This window comes from Hemiscyllium ocellatum, chromosome 40 (assembly GCF_020745735.1).
Source record: "Hemiscyllium ocellatum isolate sHemOce1 chromosome 40, sHemOce1.pat.X.cur, whole genome shotgun sequence".
Taxonomy (NCBI): Eukaryota; Metazoa; Chordata; class Chondrichthyes; order Orectolobiformes; family Hemiscylliidae; genus Hemiscyllium; species Hemiscyllium ocellatum.
The window spans coordinates 12,320,061-12,338,692 of NC_083440.1; positions in this window are offsets into that span (position 1 = coordinate 12,320,061).

Consider the following 18,632-nt stretch of genomic DNA (forward strand, 5'->3'; position numbering starts at 1 on the left):
CTATCTGGACAACACAAACGACCAGTCCTGACACCATATTGATAAAGGCTAATGGAAACCTCTCCAATTTAGTAGTATCCTTTCGACACTATGTGGCCAAGACTGACCAGGACAGTACTACAAAACTGACCTCACCAACATCCCGTACATCCATAACATGATGTTCCAACACTATATTCAAAGATCTGTGCTATGAAACATACCAAATGCCATCTTTTCACAAGTATACCTGTGACGCAACATCCAAACAACTCTGTACCTGAAACCTGATTTCTCTCTGTTTGACAGCACTACCGTGGTCCCTTCCACTAATAAATTCCCTTGTTATCAACAAAATGGAACACCACGCATTTATGTAAATTTTGTTCCAACTGCTGAACCTCAGCCAATTGACCCAATATATCAATATCCCTTTGTAATCTGAGATAAACTTCACAATCTGCTATGCCACCAATGTTGGTGCCATCTGCAAACGTTCTCACCTGGCTTCAAGATAATTTCTTCTCCCAGAGGGTAGTGAATATGAGGAATTCTCTGCCCAGCAAATTTCAGAATTCAAATCACTGAATGTGTTTGATGCAAAGGTCGATATTTTTAAATATAAAGGAGTTGAGGGCGATGTGGTGTTGGAAGAGAAGAAGTGTGAAGACTTAGGGAAGATGGAGTTGAAAAGTGTGGTGCTGGAAAAACACAGGAGGCAAGGCAGCATCCGAGGAGCACGAGAACGACGTTTCAGGCGTAAACCGTTCTTCAGGAATGAGGTTGGTGTGCCAAGCGGGCTGAGATAAAAGGTAGGGGGAGGGAATTTGGGGAGGGGCGCTAGGAATACGGTAGGTGGAAGGAGGTGAGGGCGAGGGTGTTAAGCCGGTGTGGCGGGTGGGGGCAGAGAGGTCGGGAACGAGGTTGCAGGTCCAGCAGGCGGCGCTGAATCCGGGGGTTAGGACTGAGATAAGGTGGGGGTAGGGGAAATGAGAAATCTCTAGAAATCTACATTCATCCCGTGTGGTTGGAGGGTTTCTGGGAGGAAGATGAGGCTCTCTTCCTCCAGGCTTCTTGCAGCCGCGGTCTGGTGATGGAGGCGGCCAACGATCTGCATGTCCTTGGCGGAGTGGGAGGGGGAGTTAAACTGTTTAGCTCCGAGGCAGTTGAGTTACTTGGTGCCGGTGACCCAGAGGTGTTCCCTGAAACATTCCGCAGTTAGGCGCCCTGTCACCCCAATGTTGAGGAGATCACATCGGGTTCAGCGGATATCGTAATTGATGTGCGTGGAGGTGCGGGTGAATTTGCGACTGATATGGAAGGATCCATTCGGGCCTTGGATAGAGGTGATGGGGGAAGGTGTGGGCGCAAGCTTTTCACTTCTTGCGGTTGCAGGGGAAGGTGCCAGGAGTGAGGTAGATGAGCCATGATCTTATCGAACAGATGACAGGCAACGTCTGCTCCTGTTTACTATGTCCTTATAATACATCAGGAATTTTTAAAGATCATGGAAGTGTGAGAATTCAATCTTCAGTGAAGGTTAACGTATCGGAGGAGATACTTCAAAAGGAATCAACAAAATGAACTTAATGTCCCAGCATTTTCGATCTGTGGACTGTTTAAAACTATCTGATTAATAACATCAGAATGCAGAACTCCAAGAATAATGCAATTCAGACCATGTTCATAAATGGGACATGAAATGTATGGAGGAGAAATAAACAATGTTACACAGAAACTAAACAACTGTTTGGTGTTACACGATGGCTCAGTGGTGAACAGTGCTGCCTCACAGCGCTTTGGATACGAGTTCAGTGCGGCGCTTGGGCGACTGTTTGTGTGGAAATTGAATGTTCTCGTGTGTCAGCATGGGTTTCCTCCGGGTGCTTTGGTTTCCACCAACAGCCCAAAGATGTGCAGGTTAGGCGCTATGACCATGCACTGTTGTCCCATCTCAACTGGTGATGTGCAGGCCAGGTAGCTTAGCCATAGGAAATGTGCAATTACGGAAATCGGGTCAGGAGTAGGCTGTGGGTCTAGTTTGGCCAGAATTAAGATGATTGGTGTGGACGCGACGTGCCAAATGGCTTGCTTCTACACCATAGGCGTTCTATGATTCTATGAACTGTTCTGTGGAAGGAATTTCAGGCAGTGTGAAATGCTGAACTGGCGGAAATGACAAAACCAAAACACATTGTAATGGAACCCGCAGTCCTGCTGGTTCATTTAGACAATAAAATGTCTATATGAAAAAATGATGATGTTAAATTGCAGAAATGAACTTTATTATTCTTCCACAAAGAAAAGAAGAAATCATTTAACTCAATGCCTTTAAAAGCAATGCTAAAATAAAAATCTAAACGACCCTAAAGGTTGCTGCACAGGTGTATAGAGTATTCAAGAAGGCAAATGGTATGCTTGCCTACATCAGACGGGGTATTGAGTATAGGAGATGGCATGTCATGTTAAAATTGCGCAAGACGTTGGTTCAGCTGCATTTAGAATACTGTATACACTTTTGGTCGCCACATTACCAAAATGATGTGGACGCTTTGGAGAAGTTGCAGAGAAGGTTTACGAGGATGTTACTTGGTATGGAAGGTGCGAGCTATGAAGAGAGGTTGAGTAGTTTCATTTTGTTTCCATTAGGCAAAAAAAGAGATTTAGGGGAGACCTGTTTGACGGTTACAATATCATGAACGTTATAGGCATGGTAGATTGAAATGAGCTTTTTTTCCCAGGGTGAAGGATCGAATAGTGAGAGGTCACGCTTTCAAGGTGAGAGGTGAAAAGTTTAAGGGGGATACATGCGGCAAGTAATTTACACAGAGGGTGGTGGGTGTCTGCAATGCGTTGTCAGCAGAGTTGGTAGAGGCAACATAGTAGATTCATTTAAGATGTGTCTGATCAGATGCATGAGTAGGTGGGGAGCAGAGCGACACAAATTATTAGGAATTGACTTACAGGTTTAGAGAGTACATTTGGGTCGGCTCAGGCTTAGTGGGCCGAAGGGCCTGTTCTGGGTCTGTAAATTTTCTTTATTCCTTGTTCTTGTTCTATGTTTTGTAAGTGCTGGAACACCATATATAATCTGACTGACCTTTCTTTATAGACAGAGCCAGACGTTTAAAATTATCGATATGATCTCTTAACCACCATGGTCAGAGTTATCATTTCGCTTCTCTGGAGTTGGTGGCAATTGAACCTGGGACCTCGTAGTGATTCATACCATCGATACAACAGTGTTAAATGTTGCTGGGAATCTACAGGGAAGCCACTGCAACTCAACTAATTGAATTTTTTACAGTTAGATTGTAGGTGACCACACTAACTAGCCCCAGGCATCATGCTGTGTAATTATTCAATCAAGCTCGCAACAGACAGACTCAGTGGCAACAGTTATCGCATGGATAGAACACAAGACTGATGGTTTGGAATTTAACTTATTTTGCATTGTTGCCTTTGTTAATGTACGATAATAATTTACATCTTGTGCTAAACATTCGCCTTTGAGAAATAATCAAACAAAAACAAAAAAAACACAGGACCACTCGATCATCAGGCATCATAAAATATATCTTCCATCAGTAAAAACACTGGAAAATTACTGCAATCATCCCAAAAAGACAAGCGTATTCTGAACTAAATGGAACATGCAACCGATTCACATACGTAAGATAAGCGAACGTTGCATGTACTCATTAAATATTACTTGCATACATGAGTACATGTGCATGTACTCACGAGTTTTATGTACACATTAGTAGACATTTAACATCTTGCACAACAATTCATGAGCGGTATTTGGTCCGGTGTCTATGGAACGATGTGTTCGACTTGAAGGTAGCTCAGAGAACATTGGCAGGAATGATCGTGCGGATGAAGGCTCTGCCATGTGATGAGCAGTTGAGGACTCTAGAACTGTACGTGTTCAGATATGTGAATGGGAATCTGATTCAAACTTTCAGTACACTGAGAGACCTGGACAGTGTAGATGTGGAGAAGATGTTTCCAAAATAGGACAGATCAGGACGTGGGGCTCAGCCTGAGAGTGAAGTGATAACACTGTCGACCTGGAATGAGGAGGAATTTCTTCAGCAAGAGGATGGCGAATCTGTGGAACTGAGTGCCACAGAAAGGCTGGGGAGACCAAGTCACTGAGTTCATTCAAGAAAAAAGATAGTTTCTTGTTGACTAAAGGAATCAAGGGACACAGGAAGAAAATACGGCAGTGGGGACAGGAAACGGGTCAGTCACGATTGAATGACAGAGCAGATTTGTGTAACGAAATGACTACATTCTGCAGATTTAACTGAGAAGTTTCTCTATCCATAAAAACTGACAGATATACCGAGATGATCTAACGTTTTCGTTGTTTATTGCGGCAGTTTGCTTTTTCTTCCAGCAAATATCAGCACACTTAATTGCCACCACATTCAAAAAACATCAGTCTGTTCCCCTCCATCACAGTCATTTAGTAAGAGCAGGGTGTACAATCTACAAGACACATTGCAGCAGGTCACCAAAGGCCCTCAGACAGCTCTCTCTCAAACTCACATCTGCTACTGACTAGAAGCAGCAGATGAATGGGAATGACACGACTTGCAAGTTTCCTTCAACACACTCACCTTCATGGCTTTGAAACACATCGCCATTCCTTCAGTTTTGCTGAATCAGTTAAACGACATTTGGACAGCTGCATGGAAAGGAAAGGTTCGGGGGTAGTGGGCCAAATAGAGGGAAATAAGACTAGTTCACTTTCGGAAATCTGATTGGCATTAATGAGTTGGACCGGAGGGTCTGTTTCTGTGCTCTATGACTGGATGTGTGTGCTCCAACACCGAATGGTCTGCAGTGGTCTAAGAAGGCAGCTAACAACTCTGAAGGGCAACTCGGGGTGGGGTACAAATGCTGATTCAGCCTGCTGTGTATTGCAGCTAATTTCTCTGTAAAACATTTATAAACAGACCTGCTTCAGCAGACGGAATTAAACAATACAAAGCATGAACTACTGGCAAAACCACGAGAAACACTTAGGTTAGAAATAACCACAGCCAGTAGGTCAAATTTCAACAAAGAATGAAGGAGTCGGATGAAATAGATTGAACACAAACATACAAACCAAAAGAAAGACAAATGTTGTAAATCAGAATCAATGACAAAACAGTCATTGGAAAAGGGCACGGGACCTGAAATGTCAACTCTGATTTCTGTTCCCAGATGCTAGCAGACCGGCTGAGATTTTCCAGTATCTTCTGTTTTTCTTTGCACAAACATAACTGGATTTAAGAACTTACCAATAATGCCAACAGCTGCAAGTATCGGGTAGCAAATGCGTGCTATCTGCAAGATTGTTGAGTATTCCATTCTGTCCCAGTCAGGTATGTCTGTTCCGGTGGAGCCAATGATTCTGTGCGTCGAAACACGATAACATTGTCAACACAGGCTCATTTTATTTGGAAGCAAAATGTCCATTGAGACACTAAGTCTGGCTGAATCACCATTAACGTTAGTTGCTTTAATCTGCACAAGCAGCAAGCTAACTATTTTCCTCTGAGGTTCATTACGCAATATTACTTATTTTGAAGAATAAAATGTCACTAATTTCTTGAGAATAAGAATTAGATTTTTTTTTCTATGTGTACTCAAGTGCAGAATTACATGACGACAGTGAAAAATACACATTGTCATCATTCCCAGCAACACCTTAAGAACAAACCAAACTCACGTCAAAATCTTAAGCATAAAATAGAAAAATTAACGTTAAAAGATTAGCTTTGAAATGTTTTGAAACACAGAACAATGTGATACAGTTTGAAACAAAGCTATTTTGTACTAGACTGAGATGTAGCTTTCCCTTCTTTATTGTATTTTAAATGAACAAATTACTGCGACAGGTTGGCCAATGAGTGGGAATCTCTGACGTCCTTTTGTTTCTGATGAAATAATGGAGATCTGCACTTCTGAGCAGAGATTCTATTCAGGGTTATTCTGACGAGTGTGGAACTGTATTTCCATCATGAAAGATCATTCCTGGCTAGAACTCTCTTATTATGCTAAAAGTAAGTGCGATTTAACTGCGTTGTACGGGTAAGGGGCAAGGTGGTTCTTGACGTACAGCATCAGGTTTATCCCGTGCTAATTGGTTAGTGTGCCAAGGTGCCAGCTATGTAGCGATCTGACCGGTGAGGAGTTTGAATGCCGCCTAGGTTGTGGGAAGTGTAGTGATTGTGTTCCTTGTTTGGTGGTTGTAAACCTGGTCTGATCATGGACCCCTGGCTGACAAATATAAACAGGAGGGTCAACGATTCTGTTTACTCTGAGAGCTGACTCTGAAGAAATAAGTCCAGTATCAAATACTTTACATGAGTAAATAAAAGGTGACTTGGTGACGGGATAAATATCACTGTGGAATTATTTCATTGGCGAGGACAGTCAGGTGGACGAGGCATGCATGCAACTGTGCTTACGAGCTGATGTCCAAGTGGATTTAAAACAAACTTTCCAAATGGCTTTGTCGTTCGAAATGCATCGAGTAGAACATATCAGCTGCAAGGCATGTCCATGCAATTAGACACTCTCACCTGAGCTAGTGGTGCTCCATTTGAGTGAAGGCAATTGTATTGCCTCAAAACATATCTGAACAGATGGTCTCCAGGTCATTCCACATCAAAACCTCAAAACAAAACCACACCTCGGCCAAACTGTCAACACTTTCTTCACGATCACAGCTGGTAAGCCATTGTACTTGCTGTCGGTTTGCATTCTTGAGATAGTGCGACAGTCGCTCTACAGCAGAAGTGAGGAAGATAACTGATAGACCAATTTCCATGAGAGTGCGCACACTGGACATCCGACCTAAAGCTGGCTCGAAATTGCTGAGCATCATCCAGATTAGAACCAATCAAAATGAACGTCTGATTAAAAGGTCACCTGGCACTAATGGAGGTAGATACAAGCAGAGTTATACCAGTGATTGTCCTTTGGTACTGTAATTCATAAGTGTGTGTAGACCTCGGCTAGACTGAGAACATAACCCGAGGAAAGCTTACAGATTAGGGGGAGCAACGTCAATTCTGATCTCGCATGAGAAGCAGCGGGTTAAGTTCTCACTAATTGTGGTAAAAAGGCTCGGGCCAAGGCTGCCGGGAAGCAATTTGTTAAGAAAGTGTCACTTTGATTGATTCCGCATTTTTCGATTACAATGTGACTGCTTGAGAGAAGTCTGAATGAATTTCCTAGAGCTTTTGCAGGACGCTTTGGGATTCCCAAAGGGGCCAATGGCACTTTACATGTTGAGCTGAAAGCAATTCCCCGATTCTGTGAGGCCCGTTCTGTGCCATTTACCCGACAGGGAAAAGCAGAGCCAGAAATCAGGAGGTGGGAAAGGGGAGGAATCATCAACCCAGATCACTTTGCAAAACGGGCAACACCAGGCATAGCTATTGTAAAAACTGATTGTTCAGTTTGCCATTGTGGAAATTTTAAGCAAACTGTAAACTAATTATCAGAGCTGGAGACCCAAGTCCTCATTAAAGAAAACAGCATTTTATTATGCAAACCAAAAGGAATTGCGATGAGCAATGGTTTCTTCCAGCCTTGAGCTGAACAGCAGTGTGATCATGCGAAGGTTTCAAAAATGAAGATGCTGGCGAGAGGTGATGTCTGGAAGACCGGACTGGATTGCAACATAATCGCGAGAGTGTGGCAGTGCCCATATTACCAACAAGAATCAAAATTACTGTCAGCAGGGAATGTCTGTGTAAATGCTGGACGATCCCGGTCCTTTCACGGACTCAATGGTACTCAGTGCTCTTCATGTATTTTCTAAATAGACGTCCCCTTAACCTGAGACTGTGCGCTGAAGTCCTGATGTGTCATATTTGAGAACCGACTTCAGTGTGTCCACTCCATCCAGGTCTCTCAGTATTCTGAAAGTTTCAACAGATTCCCCTTCATAATGCTAAACCTCGTTTGTGTGTAAACCCAATGTCTTCAACCGCTAATAAGTAGACAAATCCTTCATCCGCAGAATCATTCTTATGATCCTCCTCTGAATATCCTTCACGTTCAACACATCCTACTTCGATAAGGGGCACAAAACTGCTCATGATATATTGAATAAGGTTTTAAATATCTATTAATGAGTACATGAAGCTAATGAGTACATGAGACTTTCACTGAGATCACAGCGTCACACCTTCCACATTGTTCACCCTCATTTCGTTTATTTGTGATGATTACGATAATTTTCTTAGTATTAGTATTGAATGATATATTTTCTAAACCCTGGTGATCGATTAGTCTTGTGATCAAACCTTTTGTTCGTTGAATGTGTAGTGATTTGCAGAAGATGTAAAATATTGTTCTGCATTACCAAAAACAACAATGCACAACGACTTTAATTCCAAACCTTCACATTGGCAGCACCGTGTTTTGTTTATATAATGACTGCTGCATCGGGGTCTGTCTGTTGTGAGGTTGAATAAATAATTACACAGCATGATGCTTGGGATTAATTAATTTGTATGTTTACAATCTGACTGTCACAATATCGACCAGGTGGGTTACACTGGGTCCTCGGTGCATTCTCAGCAAAATTTGACTCTATTATATTGATGATATGTATCCCAAACTGTGGATCATTGATTTTCAGGTTCAGATCCCACCTCCTCCAAAGGTGGCATATCTGAACAGATTGGTTTGGAAAACGTATCGATGCTTTTAAATATCTTCCACTGTCTATCAAGGGTTGGCAGTCAAATCAAATATGGCTGTGCAGCACTTGCTCATATTTTTATTCCAACCTTGGTTTTCAAGTTAGTAGTTAAAGGTGTTCTTCTTTTCCTCCTGGGATAGGAATAAAGTTTGTTTGAGAAATTCAACACCATCATTTTATCAAGTAGAAATTGTCGTGCCAAGGGAAACTAAGAGTATAACAGATTCTGTGAGGAAGAAGTTTGTTTTTCATAAGCTCTGCCATTTCAGCTCTTTCGTATTGCCTGAATTTCCTTCTGCAGAACAGTTCATAGAAACCTTAAAATGTGGGAAATTCCGCCCATTTAGTCCATAACAATCCTCCTCAGAGCATCTAATCCAGATCCACAACGCCCCCATCTTAATTCCATAATTTTTCATTTCGAACCCACTTAGCATGCACGTGCGTAGATACAATGGGTCAACTTACCATAGCACATCGACTTTACCTACACATCTTCGGTATGTGAAGGGAGCACCTCAGGAAACCCACACAGACTCGGGAACGATGTGCAAACACCACACATACAGTCGACCGAGGATGAATTCAAACCCGGGTCCCTGGCTCTGCGAGGCAGCAGTGCTGTCCACAGATTCACCGTGCCACACAGAAACAACTGATTGATTACTGTATACTTCTGTCTATTTCTCCTCCCTACATCAATGGATCGATTTCTGAGTGTGGTCCTCAATTCCTTTTACTTCGGGTTCTGCACTCTGCTGTTCTTACCTAGGTTTCCTTTTATTGTTCAATGATCAAACAGGATTGTACTTAAAGTTATTTTTGCTTATTCCTTTAAAGGTCTTCCTCCAATAGGTCCATTTTCTTCAAAGCTTGAATTCTCACACTTCAATGATGTTTATAAAATCATGATGTCATATAAGAATCAGGGATACAGGAGCAGAAGCAGGTGATCCTCAATTCTGCCACCTATTCTGCATAATCATGGCTCACCTGCCCCAACTTTCAACGTTTCTTTCATTCCAGATGCACATAACTCGCAACTTCTTGATATTTCAGACATCTATCGATCTCTCCTTCAAATACTCTCAGTGATACCGCTTCCAATATATTCTGGAATCCACACATCACGAATGACGCTCGCTGCTTTTAAATTATGTTTGATGAATTATCTCTGGACACGTCCAATTGCTACACACAATAACGAATCCATTAAGCACGAGGCCAGAACGCCTCAAAGCATTTCAAGAAATCAGCCCAGACCTTAAATTTGCTAGTCCTTTAAACTGTGACGTGGATATTCTAGTTGTGATGCAGCTGGCTCAACTATTTCGATTTAAACAAAACAGAATTGATTTGCAAGATGATCTGTTGAAATACAAACAAAAGGGAACAGAGACTAATTTAATCTATTCTGAAGACCCACCAGTAATACTGAATTGCCGTTGCTGCTGTAAATACTTGCAACAATCCTTATGAACACACTTTGGCACGAAAGCTAAAATCAAATCCAAGGTGTCACAGGAGAGATGCCGGAGAGCGAGGAGGATCAGTCTTCATCTGTTTCTTTTGTTCCAGTAGGTTCACCACTGACAGTCTGTTCGAAACAAAGAAAACCAGAGTAAAAGTGAACTTTTCAATCATGACACAATTTTTCCTCGTTTTTGTTCATTTATTCTGTTTCTCCATTGGTTCCCAGCATATTTGTAATTCATTATGTTTTGCGAAGACCATGTTTCCGTTATGACATTTCACCATGTATCATGTAGTTGAGGCAATATATTAAAATGAGGCAATTTGTTTGACTTAGCAGACACGTTACGTCGAATTCTTTGTTGTGACCCCAGCCATGAAGGAGCGTCCCTTCCTTTATTTTAATTGCAGTTAATTTAGTGGGAATTGTGATCGTGAATTGAGGCAATATTGGGCTCTCGATTTGTTGGCAATCTCTGCAGCAGATCTACATCTCGTCATACTTAATGTCTTACTGGACTTAATTAACAGTCTATTTCCCAGTTACTTTCTTATCCATTACTCCTGTTTGCCTTGAGAGCTGTTTTCTGTGTTGCAGACTTGGAGAGATCGATTTGGTTCACTGTTGCTTTCACTTTTGATCAGTTTGCCGCAGTTTGTTGCCAGAAGCTGAGAGCAAGATATTGTAATACGAGAACTGCATTTGCAGTGATAGCAACTGTGAATGTGGTCAGCTATTCGCCTTCAATCAATCGATATTTTGTATTTGCTCCTTGTTATTGATAATGTGCTCTGGTTTTGCATCTTAATATCAGATTATTACACGCCATTATTTTGGAAAGTGTCTGTACTGATTAACATTATTATGATAACATTACTTCCAATTGCATGGATTTTATATCAAATGCTCTGATAGTCAAGCATATTGTAAGAGCCAACCATATCCGCTCTTGCCTTCAGATGCATGGAAATGAAGAAAATAATACTGAATCAGAGGTAGTCACCTGGAGAAAATCTACCATCTTGCTCTTTGCATTTTCTGCTAAATTTATGCTGTTGTTGAATCCACTTCTTGTACAGTTTTCGTCCAGCGAGAGGTGAAGTATTATTATAAGGACAAGACTTGAATAGTTCAATACTTACCTTTCAAGAAATTGGATTTATGCTACACTTCTTAGTTTGTGCATGAACAGCTGCGTATACACTCTAACACAAACTAAATTCAGAGAAATGGTAATCGACAGAATAAGTTATCCATTTACTCGAATTGTTAAACTGCTGAAATAAGCATAAAAGTATGGCTTCTCTGTGAAGATGTATTTACAGTCTGACAACAGGGTTTCCCTCACGAACAATCTTATGAAATTTACCTGGCTGCATTAAATGAAAATAATTCTATTTTCTCAAAGTTGGAAAGACGTCTCTTAGCCACGAAGATTGGAAATAATCAGGAGTGCCAAAAAAAATGATTCATTGAATTTCGAATAAGTTTTCACAGATGTTGAGAATGTGTAAACGATGTTGCTGATCAAAAGGCTGAATCGTTCGTTTTCTGTTTCATGTTAACACTTTTACCGATGGCTCTCATACTTAAAGCTTTGCATTTTCTCTTTCATAGGTTTATGATCTTGTGACGAAAGGACAGTGATTGCCTTATGTGAGCATGTCCCACGGCAGCCAAGATAATTTGTCAAATCTTCCAATACTTTCATTTTGGGGATCTGATTTGACCAGTAGTATTGAGCAGGTGGTCCCCAAACATACAATATTTAAAGTGTCTTCCACAATTCACACTCATTCACTGGCAATATTTCGTGAAAACAACTTGTCCAGTTGTTCTCATTGTTTTACATCATCTCCACTCTCCATCATTTAAACTACCCAACTGTAAACTTTCCTGAAAATTCTTCATTGTGTTTTGTTTAATCTGCCATAAAATGACAGTTGACGTTTCCGTTCCTGTCTGCAATTGTGGTTATTTATTTTACTGTCTCCTGTTTATTTATAGGTACATTAACTATAACGTACAGTGAATGGTCATTTACCTCACCGCATCTCAGGAGCTCTGAACGCAGACTCAGCACCAAACTTTACTATGAAAGAACACAAAGCACTGACAGCAATTATGAAGAAGATATTTAATTACTGCGATTCATCTTACAGGAAATCGTGAAGTATCCAGAATATGCTGAACTAAAAGTAAACAAAGTGCATGATCTCCTTTGCTCAGTGGATAAGTACATGGTCCACCCTGCGAATTTCTCCATTTGATGTTTGGAATGGAACTAAGTGTCAAGTGATTGCCTTCAGTATTTTCTGTCTAACAAGGAATGTGTAACGTTTGGTGGCTGCTGGGGGCACTGAATATCAGGTCTTTCAGACCACAATGTTACACTAAATACGGACAGGATGAGGCTGGTCGGTTTCTTGAGACGGCTGCACACTTCAATAGAATCATGGCTTGCTCTACATTCCTTATGTCCACTTTCCTAACCTTTCCACATAAATTGTCAGTCCCTGACTGATCAGGAATCTGTCTCTGTCTGCCTTAAATATAGGACTATTGCACAACAGCTCTCTGTGTCCACTAGTTACAAAGTCTCCAAACTCTCTGATCGGAGAAAAACCTCTCCATTTCAGTTTGATATTGACGCCCACTAATCCACTTACCTGCATTGTACAGCCCCAACCAATCTGACGAAGCTTGACACCATCTAGTGCAAGGAGAATGTAACCGTCCCTTCCTCTGCCAATCCCCATTGGCTCTCATTTATATTTCAGCCCCCTTGGGACCCCTACCCCCACGTTCCTGATGATGGGGTTCGCAAAGTCGACTCTCCTCCAACTCGGATGCTGCCTGAATTGCTGTGCTTCTCCAGGAACACAGTTGTGGACTCCCACCATCCAGGACAAAGCAACCGCTTGATTGTAACTACATTCACAAACTTCCAGACCCTCCACCACGAAAAGGCATCAGCAACTGTGTGTACCAACGACAAGATACACCAGATAAAATTCACTGAAGATCCTCATAAAAGACCTTCAAACAAATGATCAATTCCATCGAGAAAAGGACTGTAGATACATGTGAACATCATGCACAGCACATTCCCCTCCAAGTCAGTTGCCATCTAGACTGGGAAATATCTCTGTTTCCTTCACTGTTTTTGGATCAAAACTCCCTTCTGAACGGCTTTGTGGGTCAGGCAACCAGCACGTGCACAACAAGGAGAAATCCGCCAGCTTCAAAAGCCAACTAGATATGGGTTATCAATGCTGGCCGAGCCCCAACGTCTGCATTATTGAATAAAGCAAAAAGGAAATGGTCTGATCGTTTCTGCTCATGTAACCGATTGAAAGCAGTTGTGTATTTAGCTTCCTCCCTTGTGCCACCTGCCAAACGCAATATGCCACCAGCCATTTGGCTGTTCTCTTTTATTCCAGTTCAGATTTCCAAACAATTCTCATGCATAACAACGGAATGCTGTCATTTAACACATAAATATCTGCGCTGAGGCCAGTATACCTTCACCAAGTCACCTTTTATTTACAGGGCGTACAGGACATGGGCTCCAAACAGCCACCTCAATGTCATTGCCTGGAGGGAAGAGACCTTCCTGTAGTTTTCTCTGTTTTCCTTTTCACTTCCTTTAAAAACATCTCTGACATGAAAATTGCACAGTAGTAGCGCTGATTTTTCTCCCAGATCCCACCCGTGCATCCGTGTCTGAGTGTGTGTGTACAAACTCAGTGTAAACGATTGAAAGCAGTTGTGTATTTAGCTTCTGTATATACAATAGTACAAGATCTTTATGCTCTAATTTCACCACCAGGAAAATCACCCATGTGGCTAGCTAATCATTAACAAGCAAAGCCCAATAAGGGCAAGGTGTGCGTGAGAAAAGAAAGTGAAAGAGAAAGGAAGGGTAAAGATGAAATGAAAATGGTTTTGCAGAGTGAAGTAAAGTACTCTATCCCCCGCAGTCACATGCTCTCCCTCCAGGGATCGACAGCATTTTTGGACACCACATGCTCCCTCTCCAAGGTCACCTAGCTTCGACCATCATTGCAGAAGAGAGATAGGCACACGGCAGAGGCAATCTCCAGTTCATCTTTGTCAGTCAGAGCTCCATGATTGGTCCAGATTGACAACCCCAGACAAGAATCTCATGGTCAGTGGTCCATATGGCCCTCGTTCCAATGATGATATTACTTCCCCATCAAGCCTCGTGATGTAAGCCGGCTCTTTATTTTGTAACTCTTCACTGGGGATTTTCACCCCAAGTTTGTTTCCTTAGACTCTGACTCAGTCACAACTGACAAGTGCTGGACCGGAACCAACCTCTTCCACCTGCAGCTCGGGAGAGTTTCATCCTCTTCTTCAGGTGTCTTCAACTCTCGACTGAGGTGGATAACCCACAGTTTGGGACAGCCTTTCTGGCTGTTCCGAGAGGGCAGGTATGTTTGAACTTTGTTCTCTTAAGTACAGTCCAGACGTTAAGCCATTCAGTCCATGGGGTCTGCTCCACCATTCAATCATGTCCGGTAAGTTTCTCAACCTCATTCTGCCACTTCCTCCGTGAAACACGTGGTTCACTTGATACTCAAGAACTATATAACTACCTCCCTCTGCCTTAAAAGTACTTAATCACCTGGCCTCCACAGCCTTCTTTTGATACGAATTTCATAGTTTCATCACTCCGTGGCTGAAGAAGTTTCTCCTTATCTCGATTCTGAAAAAGTCTTCCCTTTACTCTCAGACTGTTCTTAATTGTCCGACCAATAGAAACATCTTCCGAGCACCCGTTATGTCCATGCCGTTCAGTATTCGGCATAATTCAGTTAGATGCCCCTTCATCCTCCTCAACTCCATATGCTATAAACTCCGAGTCTTCAAACGTTCCTCAGATGTTCAGCTTTTCATTCCTGGGACCAATCTTGTGAACCTCCTCTGAACGTCGGCCAGTACATCCTGAGATATAAGACCCACATCTGCGCTCAATATTCCAAATGTGGTCTCACCAAAGACTTATGAAGCCTCAGATTTACATCTCTGCTTTTATATTCAAGACCTTTCAAAATAAATGCAATCACTGCATTTTCCTTTCTAACAATTGAAACAACCTGCAAGTTTAAGTTGAGAGAATCCTGAACGAGAACTCCTTTCTAGTTTCTGAAGTTTCTTCTCACTTTTGACTTCTGAATTTTCTCATAATTTGAAAAATCGGCAATGCTTCTAGTTTTCCTACAGAAGCGCATGACCTTACACTTTCCCACAAATTTACTCCATCTGCAACGTCTTTCGCCATTCATCTAACCTGTACAAATCGTTCTTGCAGCCACCCCACCTCCTAAATGCTCCCTGTCCCTCGACCTATCTTCGCTTCTCCTGAAAACTTCGTCAGAATGCCCTCAGTGCCTTCATCTATATCGTTAATGTATGAAGTGAAACGTTGTGGTCCAAAAACGAAGTCTTGTAGAACATTACTTGTCACAAACTGCCATCCTCAGAAGGACCCTTTTATACTCACTCTCTGCCTTTGGCCTGACAATAAAGCTATCTGTGCTTGCATTTTGCCTGTGTCACCACGAGCCCTTGTCTCATTCAGTAGCCTCATTTGTGGCACCTTGTCAAAGGCCTTTTTGATGTCCAGGTAGACAACTATTGGCTTCCTCCTGTGTCCAACCTGCTTGTTATTTCCTCAAAGAATTCCTGAATTTGTCAGGCATGACGTCCCATAGATGAAGCCATGTTGATTCTGCTCTTTTTGAGCGTACACATCCAAGTATTCAGATATTTCATCCTACATAATGTTTTCTGAATCTTAACCACGACTAAGGTTAGCCAGGTTGGTCTGCAATTTTCCGTTTTTGGCATTTCTCACTTTTAAAATAGGTGTGTCCCATGACCAAATTTCCAGTCCTCTGTGACCTTCACTGGTTGTTGACAATTCTTGATAAGTCACGTAATTCCCCCCATTACTTCAGTTATCTTCCGGAGAACACTGGGGTATGTCTGTCTGGCCCAGGTGACTTATCCACCTTCAACCCGTTCAGTTTTTCTGGTGCCTTCTCCTTGGTCATTGCCACCATACTCAGCTCTTCCCTCTCGCTCTGTTGAATTTTGGGGATACTACTCTTGTATTCCACACTGAAGACAGATATGAAGTAATTATTCAATCCCCAGCCTTTTCCTGGTTCTCCACATCTATCTCTCCAGTATCATTTTACAGCGGCTCAATGTCCACTCTTACCCCTCCTTTGCACTTTATACATCTAAAGAAAAGCGTCCAGTCTTCCTTTCTTTTGCTTGCTCGTTTTCCCCTCAAATGTACTGTTTTCCCTCCCTTTTTGTTGGCCACTGTTGATATTTGCAACTTCCCAATCATTTGATTGCCTGAAATCCATCGCCACATCATATGTTTTCTCTTTTGCTTTTGAGCTGTTCCTAAAATCCCTTGTCTGCTATTGTTGCCGCATCCTTCCTGTGCCATGCTTCTTTTTCCTTGGGATGAATCTCTGCTTTGTCTGTTGAATTACTCTCAGAAACAACTGCCTTTGCTGTTCCACTGTCTTCCCTACTCGGCTCCTCTCCCAATCAATTCTATCCAGATCCTCCTTCATGTCTTTGTCGTTGCCTCTTCAGCAGTAATTCCGTTTCCACTGACTCTGCCTTCTCCCTCTCAAATTGCTGAGTAAATTCAATCTTACTTTGATCACTTTTTCCGAAGCATTCCTTCACCTTGAGCTCCCTTATCAAGTCTGCCCCGTTACACAACTTTAAATCCAGAATTGAGTGTTCCCAAGTGGGTTCCACAACATGCTGCTCCAAAAGGCCTTCTCGTAAATATTAAACAAAGTCATTTTCTTGCAATCTACAGTTAATCTTCCCTACTCAGTTCATCTGCTTTTTAAAATCTCGTGTGATGACTGTTACGTTGCCTTTCCTGCACATCTTTCCTATTTCCTGGTGTGTGTTGCGCACCAGCTCCTGAATACTATTTGGAGGCTTATGCATTGCTCCAATAATGGTTTCATTACCTTTGTGGTTTCTCAATTCTACCCACACATATTCTATGTCGTCTGGCCCCACTTTGTTTCTTACTGTTGATTAAATTTTAAACTGCCTCTCTCGCTTAGAGCAGGCACGTGCTGATATTGGCGTTCCTGATGAAGATTCACCCTTCTCTCAGGTCCTGGTTTTATCTGGTGGGGTGTCTACTCCAAAACAGCAACTCTGCTGGAGCTATCACTGTTATTGCATGAGGTGTGGTCCTATAATCAAAACAAGGTCCAGGGCTGTTTGCTATCAATTGAAGTTGTACGTTGTCCTGGTGACACCACCCTTGGAATATTGTGTCTCGTTCTGTTCGCCCCACTATAGGAAAGATACAGAGGCTTTGGAGAGGATGCAAAAAAGGATGCTGTCTGGTCTGGAAGGCTTGCCTTTTGCAGAAAGGTTGAATAAGCTCGGACTTTTCTCTCTGAAGAGGAGGAAGAGAGGAGGCCTGATCGAGATATACAAGGTAATGAGAGGGATAGATAGAGTCAAGAGCAAGAGACTCTGCCCCGGGTAAAGATGTAGAGGAGATGTCCGAGTTAGGTTCTTTGCGTAGAGAGTTGTGAATGCATAGAATGCGTTACCAGTGATGGTGGTGGATGCAGAGTCATTGAGGACATTTAAGCGACTGCTGAACAGGCAAATGGAAAGAAGTGAGTTGAGCGGTGCGTAGGTTATTTTACTATATTTTACATTATGATTCAACTTCGGTACAACATCGTTGGCCAAAGGTCCTGTTCTGTGCTGTCCGTTTCTATATTCTATGTTCTCTCAATGTTTGGATTGCTCTTTCTGCCAGACCATTGGATGGTGGACTTTATGGAGTCGTCTAAACATTCCAGATGCCGTTCAAGACGAATTCCCTGCTGGAAAATAACATTCCCTTGTCCATGACCTATGTTTCCAGGAATCCAAGTGTCACGCATGATGCTCACAGCTTTTCAAACATCATTGCAGAGTTTGCTGAATGACTCTAATTGCAATAAACATTGAGCCCATGAAAGGACCGCGATCATCCAGCAGTTCCACAGTCGTTCCATGCTGGCGGCAATTTTGATTCTTGTTGGCACTCTGGGCAGTGCCGCACTCTCGTGGCTATGTTGGCATCTAATCCCGTCTACCAGACATAACCTCTCGCCAGCATCTTCATTTTTGAAAGCTTCGCAAGATCACACTGCTATTCAGCTCATGGCTGGAAGAGACCATTGTTCATCGCATAATAAAATGCTGTTTTCTTTAATGAGGACTTGGGTATTTTTCCAGCTCTGAAAATTAGTTTACATTTTGCTTAAAATGTCCACAACGGCAAACTGAACAATCGGTTTTCACAATAGCTTCACCTGCTGTTGCCCGTTTTGCAAAGTTATCTGGGTTGATGATTCCTTCCCTTTCCCACCTCCT